Source organism: Adiantum capillus-veneris, chromosome 7 (genome assembly GCF_014529385.1).
Source record: "Adiantum capillus-veneris isolate H3 chromosome 7, ASM1452938v2, whole genome shotgun sequence".
In the NCBI taxonomy this organism is placed as follows: Eukaryota; Viridiplantae; Streptophyta; class Polypodiopsida; order Polypodiales; family Pteridaceae; genus Adiantum; species Adiantum capillus-veneris.
This window is the reverse complement of record NC_140937.1, coordinates 121,919,390-121,929,404: the sequence shown is the minus strand read 5'-3', so window position 1 is coordinate 121,929,404 and position 10,015 is coordinate 121,919,390. Positions and strand designations below refer to the sequence as shown.

Sequence of the window (10,015 nt, the reverse complement as noted above, 5' to 3'; positions counted from 1 at the left end):
TTTTCAATCATAGCCAAAAATTGCTTGAAACACAGGAACACTTTGGACTTAGCTATAAGTGGATATACCCATGCATGCTTGGAGTAATCATCAATGAAAGTCACAAAGTATAGGTAATTGCCTCAGGACAGAGTTTGCATAGGCCTGCAAACATCATTATGCACAAGTTGCAATCTGCATGTAGCCTTACTGAACCATCCTGTGGAAACTTTGAACGCTACATTTTACCCAAATACATCACAAAAATTCTTCAAAGGTGCTTCAAAAGGCGGCAAAGAAGTAGCCATATTAGCTTTTTGCAAACGCAGCAAACTACAAAATTCAAATGCCTAAAATGTGCATGCCAGAGTTTTGCATCTAAAACAGCCTTTGAATCCACAAGTTCTTTTGAAAAATAATTCCCACACTTTTCATAAAAAGTGATCTTATATAGCCCATGGCACAAAATGCCAGATGAAAAATTTTTATCACACCAGAATGTAGATCATGAATTGTACATCTATCATCCACAAATTGCACAACAAGACCAAGTCTAGCAAGTGTAGATATAGACAAAAGGTTCTTTTTATCCCAGGTACATAAATTGCATCAACAAGTGGGAAAGAATTTCCGTTCACAATAGTGAGCACAATCTTTCCAGCTCCTTGGACTGGATAAGAGGCATTATTGGCACAACTGACTCTATTCCCATGAGGGACAGACTGGAGAGAGGCAAACTAATCATGGCACAAGTGACTCTATTCCCATGAGGGATAGACTGGAGAGAGGCAAACCAATCATGATATGAGGTAATGTGCTTTGGAGAACCACTATCAGTGTACCCCACATGTGAATCTGTAACAACTAACATACATGCATCATGTACAAAAGGATCATAAGTGCATTTTGCACTAAATGGTAGTGAGGAAAAAAAAGGCCCCTGCACTTCTAAGTGTAACATGTCACATATGTATGGTAACATGTAAGAGGTGTTTGGTGCAAAAGCTGTTAGGGTAACCCTCCTCATGGGAACCATCTCTTTCCTATGAAACATAATGTATGAGGCATACATGCATGCACACATCCATGACCCATGAAGACCCCATTAAATGAAGTCCACAAAGACTTCATTTAACAAAGGTCCATGATCTCTATCCTTTAGCAGGCTGGCTTTTGGCTATAAAAGCATTATGTATCTTGAAAATTTTAATCTAATACATTGCAGTCTACTATTACATACACATTGAGTCTACTCCTTTGATTAGTTTGTGATTAACTCCATTATGCTAATCATCCAATGAACACCACTAACACTTGTCCGCTTTGACACTAAACCTATCACGTGGTACCACTTTGGAGCCTCTACAGCGTTATTTAGCACCACAATTCCTCAACTTTCCAAGTGCTCTCCAGATTTCAGCACTGCTGAATGACCCTCGACCTCAATGTAAGTTGTAGTCGTATGCCCTTCACCAACACTCAACCTACTATATGTAAGCTTTACATCTTTCAACCCTCGTGTTAGCTTTCGTAGTCATGCAAGAGTGAGTAGCCGTTCTCTGCGAAAAAAAAAACAATGGCTCCATTCAATACAGTTCAACCTAGTTATCATCATCAGTTTCACTTCCATCATTGTCTGACGTCCCAAGGACTTGGTAAAAACACCCACATGCATGTCAAACTCTTCCAAGAAGCAAACAAAGTGTAGTGCATGCTACTTACTTTTTGCATAAGGAAATCTGCCATACCATCATCAGCTATGCTCAAGCAACGCTCGCTCTCCACGTACCTATCCTTACTTGCCCTATCTAGTTTGTTTGTGTACCCTCAGCACCATTCAAAGTTTGTAGTTGCCTACCTCAGCCACACCTTGTCACACTTGTTGCAGACCCTGATGCCCTGTTCATAGTATCAACACCCATCACTGCCTAGTTTCATCACACTGATGTTCTCCCAAACTTTTTGGTGCCACCACCCACGACATTGCAAAGCCAGTTTTCCTCCTTTTCTTTAAATTTATAATGCTTAGGAGCCCATTCTTGCAAAGGAAAAGCTAGTAGGTGTCAAGCTTACGCACATTCATATGTAATATATATGCATGAAGGAACTTTTACATGCAAGAGTGGGTTAGACACTGCCATCGAAGGGAGTCCCTCTATCGGTAAAACCACCAAGCTTGCATTAACCATTCCACTTAGGTCTTGCATCAAAAAAAGTGATCATGAAGCTCTTTATAATCCAATATGGAGATAACATTATCATCATGAATACGTATGCACGCGCATTGGAACATGAAGGACACAAGCATGCATGACACAAATACATAAAGAAGATGAAGAGCATGGAAGGCATGAAAAATACATAACCAAAAATCAAGCATGAACACTATTCCACATTATCTTTACCCCTTATGAGTATGATGTACTCTACAATGGAACCAAGGCATGATTAAATGGACAACTTGTGAACCATAGAGAGATGTATCATGTTGTGCCTCCTATGATGTATCATTGGACCATCCCAAACCCTAGATGAATCACTAAAGAGTACCGTGATTAGGTTTAAGGGGGAGATTGTTAGGATAAACCTCCTCATGGGAACCATCTCTTTCCTATTGACACATAATGTATGAGGCATACATGCATGCACACAGCCATGACCCATGAAGACCCCATTGAATGAAGTCCACAAGGACTTCATTTAAGAAGCTCCATGATCTCTATCCTTTAGCAGCCTAGCTTTTGGCTATAAAAGCATTATGTATTTTGAACATTTTAATCTAATACATTGATGTCTACCATTGCATACACATTGAGTCTACTCCTTTGATTAGTTCGTGATAAATTCCATTATGCTAATAATCCAATGAACGCCACTAACACTCATCCGCCTTAACACTAAACCTATCAAAAGAAACAGAATCATGTAGTCTCCCATAGGGAGAAGTAATCCCATCATATTTTCAAGGGTAGAAGGTCATGAAAGAGGCATCCAAGGAGTCATTAACTCATGCAAAGGACATGCATGGTTGCTTAAGCAATCACACAAATTAGGGTGAATCAAGGGTGAGGCTTTGGCCATGTATTTGAACTTTGAGCTGCCAAGGAGCCGACGGTGATACAAATCTTGATGCCAAGGGTAGTGAATCAAGCCATAGTTTCTAGGGCACAAGGCAAGGACTACATGCAATGCTTTAGAATCTCAAGGAGAAAGAACTTGTCCTTGGGTATTCAAGGATAATCGACAACTATTGGTAACTTATCCAATTGTAGTAAGGAAGTTTGGTAAATCCAATTATGGTAAGGCCTCTTGCTAGTAAGGTGGGTCTTTTTATCATGGCAAAGATGCTTGGAATGGCCGACTGTTTGTCACAATTCAAGAAGTTGGTAGTGGATACTTGTTGCAAGGCATCATTGGAAAATTTAAGGTACGCTTTATGAGTACATCAATTGCATGTACTATTAAGATTCTCAATAAGACATACAAATTGACAAGGTCAATTATTTGTAAACGAACCACAAGGTGGATTTTCCTTTGCCATGGCATGTACATGTTGGCAGAACCATATGTTAGCTTTAAAGACATAATTAGGAATTATGGGAAAAATGCATAAAAATGGGACAATTCTTCTTGTTCTCTATTTCTTGAGAGGAAGTTTTTAGTGGTTTGCATGGACTTGTAAAATCACTTATGATTGAGTCTTGACACTACAAACTTGGGCGGAAATGAATTCTTTTGAACCTTCATCCTCAAGCGTGATTCTCTAGGAGTAAGCATTGTGTCAAAACAGAACTTCAAGCCCAAACTAATCTAGGTTGAGCCTTATCAAAAGTACATGGTATTCAACCATTTGTTCTGATGATGGCGTCACAATACATAGCCTTTGGGGATTATCTTCTACACACCATACATAGACATGTAATAGTTCATCGATGACAGAAATTTCAACCTCATGTTATTCATAGCCAAATTGTTGTGACAAGTAAATGTCACAAAAATTTGGCTCTGGAGTGGACAGTCCAAAGGCCAGAACATGCTCCCAAATTCTACCAAAGTCCACATGATACTCCCAAATTCCAAATGCCAAAGCATGCTTCCTAGGCTAGAGAATGCTCCCAAATTCTACCAACGGCCACAAGATACTCTCAGAATCCAAATGCAAATAAATGCTTCTAGGGGTTACTCATACGAACTTGACGTTGATCCCTTTTAGCATGCTTGCAAGGCTTGTTCATTTGAACTTGAGGCCGATCCAAGGCTTGCTTCCAAGGCCTTACGGTTTGATGCCTTTTAACATGCTTGCAAGGCTTGGTCATTCAAAGTTGAGGCCAATCCAAGGATTGCTTGCAAGGCTTTAGGCTTCGATCTCTTTTAGCATGCTTGTGAGGCTTTCTCATTCGAACTTGAGGCCGATCCAAGGCTTGCTCATTCGAAGTTGAGGCCAATCCAAGGCTTGATTATTCGAACTTGAGGCTGATCGAAGGGAGACTCATTCAAACTTGAGGCCCTTTCTCATTTGAACTTGAGGCCGATCCAAGGCTTGCTCATTCGAACTTGAGGCCGATCCAAGACTTGCTTCCTTAGGGTTTGATGCCTTTTAGGATGCTTGCGAGGATTGCTCATTCAAACTTGAGGCCGAGCCAAGGCTTTCTCGTTCGAACTTGAAGCTCTTGCTCATTCAAACTTCAAACCGATCCAAGGCATGCTTCCAAGTTCACTTTTCGTTTATTGATTGCAAGTTGCTTCACTTTAATTTGAATTTCAAACATGGCGGCCGTCAAATATGACGACTGGGAGCGGGGAATGGTGTCAGTGGTATTGTGCAATCCAGCTGTGCTAAGCTCTTGTCCACAGAAGCCTGGCGTGTTGCAATCTGGAGCGGCGAGCCCTATCAAGAGTGCAAAAGATCGCGTGCTCAATAGTACAGCTTCATTGTTGTCCGCTGACGCCCTGGAAGGCTGGCCACCAGCAATAGATCTCGGCCTTGGTCTAGGCGGCGAAGCACAAAACCGAGTCGCAGCAAGCCCCTACTACGTAAGTAGTAGCTTGTTTCTCACAACCCTCAAGCTGTAATGCTGGATTCCGGTAGCAGAACAGTCCGTTATCATGTCTGCTGCAAGCTAAATTTTTCTTTGAATGCGCTTCCAGAGATTCTCTAGCTATTAATTGTCCAATCGATCAGCATGAGATTATGCATTTGCATTCCAGTAGCCAAGTAGCCATTCAAGCTAATATCTGGCCACTTCATGGCAAGCTCATCTCAACCTAGAAACCATAGGGATCTATCAACTTTGTTCTTATAGCTAGACTGCAACGAGAATGAAGGTTCTGCTTACACCATCCTGCTGAAGTTACTTTGGAAATGCAGCTTCCGCTACTTGAGAGCCTGGTGGGAGGCGCTAGTGGGAGGCGGCCAAGCCCAGGTAATATAACTTTGAAGCTCACGCACTTTCTTCCCTACTGCATCTTCAACATCCATGACATACTTGCATTCTAAGACCACAGTTCTTCTCTCACATCCAATATCAACAGCCAATTCCAGGTGTCAACGGCTGTCGGTAGGTTTTCCTCACTTTGCACTCATTTCAGGGTCGAGATTTGGTTTTGCACCTGATATAAGCCCCACACACAGGTCCACATTACAGAATGCAGCTGGATCAATTTATGATTTCATAGACAGGCAGGCCTTTCTATCCTCATCTTCTTCAATCTTGTTGCGGGCAGGCAAGAGAAGCTAGTACCTTGCGCACATGATCCTGGGAATAGAACTTGTTTGCAATGCAAACCTCATGCACTCAATGTCATAGCTCCTTCAAGGGCTTGAGCCTAGCACTGATCTAGCATCACATACACCCTTGCAAGGTTGACACAATTAGGTTGGCCTCTCTCTCTCTCTCTCTCTCTCTCTCTCTCTCTCTCTCTCTCTCTCTCTCTCTCTCTCTCTCTCTCATCCTCATCTATTTCACATTTCCCTCTAATTTGTGTCTACCAAGCGTAGATGCTCGAACTCAAGTTCGAGCCTCCACACATTTTTCCACCTAGTAGGGGTTTACCCTCTTCCAATTTTGTACAAGTTTTGTAACTGGTAGGATAGAAGCTTAGACTTAAGTTCGAGCCAAGTGTGGACGTTCGAACTTAAGTTCGAGCCTGCGCACCTTTTTGTACATGCCATGATAGAGGCTTGGTTCTTTAAAAAGTGCTTGTCATATCTAAAATTTCCATGCTAGGGATCTTAATTCTATGTATAAATTCATATTTTCACAATTAATTAGAATCAAATAGATGCTTTTTTCCACCAAAGGCCCACTAATTTTAACAAATTTGCAATTTTGTATACACAAAATTTATTTAAAAAGGAGTCTTTTTTATAAGTAACAAACATCAAACTCCTTCCAAAAATCCTCTTTGTGCCCTAAATTGAAGTCATTAACAAACATCGAGCTCCTTCTAATTGACTCTAAACGCCCTAAAGTCCTTATTATGTTATGACACTCTCTCTCTCTCTCTCTCTCTCTCTCTCTCTCTCTCTCTCTCTCTCTCTCTCTCTCTCTCTCTCTCTCTCTCTCTCTCTCTCTCTCTCTCATCTATTTCATATTTCCCTCTAATTTGTGTCTACCAAGGGTAGAGGCTCGAACTCAGTTCGAGCCTCCACACGTTCTCCTACCTAGTAGGGGTTTACCCTCTTCCAATTTTGTACGAGTTTTGTACCGAGTAGGGTAGAGGCTCAGCCTTAAGTTCGAACCAAGTGTGGAGGTTCGGACTTAAGTTCAAGCCTCCACATCTTTTTGTACATGCCATGATAGAGGCTTGGTTCTCTTGTCATATCTAAAATTTTCATGCTAGGGAAACCGGTTTCTATTCATAAATTCATTTTTTCAAGATTAATTAAAATCAAATATATGTTTTTTTAAAACCAAAAAGCCCTAATTTTAACAAATTTCAGCTTAGTATCCGAACAACTTATTTAAAGAGGAGTCTTTTTAATATGTAACAAACATCAAACTCCTTCCAAAAGACCTATTATTGCCCTAAATTGAACTCATTAACAAGCATCGAGCTCCTTCTAAGTGACCTCCAAGCACCCTAAAGTCCTTATTATGTTATGACTAGAACAGAGGACACTACATCATCTAGAGAATTTTATTAAGTGATGGGCCCATTCAAATAGGTAAGGTATGTCAAAATATAGGGACTATCTAAACAAAAAAGGAATTAAATTTAGTGTACCTGCAAATAGATGATAGTTGAAACTACACAAAAATACTAAATTTTTCAGAAATATTATAAAAATTGGGACTTGAATAATTCCCAAAATTCCTAAATATGTCTTTTTAAGCACAAAAGCTCCATTATGTTTTGTTCTTATGATGGCTTTATGTGAAGCAAGGCTTCAAATTTAGGCATATTTCATAGAAGCATCCAAAGTTTGAAAAATGCTATCAACATCTGAACTTGAGGGGACTTTGCAACGTGTCTAAATGGTTCTTCACTCGGTGTCAGCATGAACCAATCCAAGAGGGTTTACAAGGTATCTACGATAGCTCTACGTATATCAGAATCCATGGCTCTGAACTAGATTCAACCATAGATACTTCAAAAACTAGGGCTATGAGCCAAATTCAACCATAGATACTTCAAAAACTACGGCTATGAGCCAAATTAGTTTATCAAATTTGACTTGGTACTTACTATTATATTTCAAGGGATACCAAATCCATCCAAAATCTATTCTTAAGAGAGATATTTCTTGCTTGATTTTCAAACATCTAAAGCAAGATGGATGACTAGGTAGGAAAAATTCAAGTTTTACTATTGTATATGCCTTTTTCACATTTAAATTGGAAAACATATTCTGCTTTGCAAAGAAAAATGCTTTGAAGGCCATCACAAGAAGCTTCTACGTACCCCATGCCAAGGTACAGCTCATTGACTTAGGATCAAGGAAAATGGTAGACAGGTTTGGGGCATTGGCAATATGAGGATATAAGTTCACATTTTCTGTATGGTAACGTCAAATTGTGATGTATCCATGCCAATATAGATCATGCAAGGCACTTATAGTATCGACTCAAACTGTTGAGGCCATCATTGTAGCCAATGGCTTATCACTTTATTTGTTTTATTTGCATGCATGGCATGCTAGTAAGGTGGAATTAACTCCACACCATCATTGTTTATGCTTCTACACCAACTACTCTATCAAGGACATCATTATCCTCCTACTCATCGTGATGGATTCAACTTGACGTTGTCTCCACATACACTGGAATCGCACACTTCTTTAAGAAGAGATAAGATCTTGTTTGTTTCCAATTATTTTTATTGATGATTCTCCTATTGATGTTATTGTAGGGTCTACCCATAGCTATAACCTTCTACTCATCAATAACAGTTGAGGTTGGTATATTTTCTTTTGTTTGTTGCATATGACTATAGTGGCATGCACTCCGTATCGTTGGTTATATGCACAAGGTACATACATCACAGATGATGATTTCCATTTGTAGCAAGCAAGCATGGCCTCTCTATCAAGCAATTACTTCATGGGATAACATAAATCTGTGAAGAGAGCCTGAAGGCAAGTAATCTCTTGCCTGAAGAGAGCCTGAAGGCAAGTAATCTCTTGTTTCAAAAACCAAAGAATATCTAGTATGGCTACCTTCTATTCTGTTTGGGAAATTTTTCTCTTCTCTCAATTGGAAAATATCATGGTTTCAAAGATCTAGTTTTGAATAAGATTCTAACTTGGAGGATCTCTTTTTTAATCTATAGCACTAATTTTGATGAGTGTTGATGGTCATTGATTGTCCTCTTCACACTCGTACTTTCCAAGAAAGAAGTTCTCAAGCCAAGGGGTAGGGCTAAGTTCTTTTTAGCAAGCTTCTTACAATCACTATTGGTAACCTACGTTGGTCTCGGTTAACTAATAGTTTAAGAATTTTCTTTGCAAAATCTAACCAAGGGGGTTTGGATTTCCATGGGAACACTCAGGGTTCTCTGTTGAATTTTTATTTATCTTCAATAATCTCTACTTGGTATCATGGTAGCCTATGCTGGTCTCAGTCAACTAACAGTTTAAGAAGTTTCTGTGCAGAATCTAACCGAGGGGTTTTGATTGTCATGGCAACACCCAGGTTTATCAGTTAAATATTTATTTATCTTCACTTATCTCTACTTTTAATGTTTAACACGTCAAAGGGATAGTGGGCCTTTTGAGATTGGCATTTTGGTAATGTACCTTTGAGGTTTGAACATTGCACTTGACCTGGGATAAGTATCATTGGGATGCATATTTTGGAAGGCTTTCATACACTATTCTAGAAGGCTTTCATCCACTATTCTAGAAGGCTTTCATCCACTTAACTCTTTACACAAATGACAAGGTCATGTAGGAGCAAAGGATTTTGGGAAAGTGGTGTAATAGGTACCATTTTTGCAACATGTTACTTTCTTTCTTAGCTAGTTATCATGATACAATAAAGGGTTCACTCCTTATTGAAATAATGATATACCTGTTTGGTACATGTTGTTAGTCACAAGGTGTGCGGTATGGTCTAGGACTCATGGAGTTTGGTTTAGCTAGTGCGGAGCAAGGTTATGACAGGGTCGATTGTTCATAATTTAAAAAGATTATATGGATTATCTCGTAATTTTTTGGGTACTTGTGAACCCATGTTTACCAGTCATTTCTAGAAGACTACCTATAGACGGGGTGGGAAACACAACTCAATATTAGTATATCTAGACGTCCAAACACAGATAGGAAGTTTGCAAGTGTTAATCTCATGCTAGAGGATATGCTAAGAGCTTACATTAGCAAGAAGCAATCCAATTGGAAAAATTATTTCTCTAGTTTGGAGTTTGTTTATCATGATGCAAAGCATGTTGTGACTAGGTTTAGTCCCCTCATGTTTATGTCAGATTTTCAACCTTGATCACCAATTATCAATGGGATTAATATTGCCTATTGATGAGAAATGATAGCAAATCAAGGACTTAATCTATGTTGATGAAATATGTCAGCATGTCAATTTCA

At 39.5% G+C, this 10,015-nt stretch overlaps 1 pseudogene; it reads right to left on the bottom strand.

The window, feature by feature from the left end:
• Positions 1-5,330: 5,330 nt before the first annotated feature.
• On the bottom strand, positions 5,331-6,146 carry LOC147454541 (uncharacterized; annotated as a pseudogene).
• Between the last annotated feature and the right edge of the window lie 3,869 nt (positions 6,147-10,015).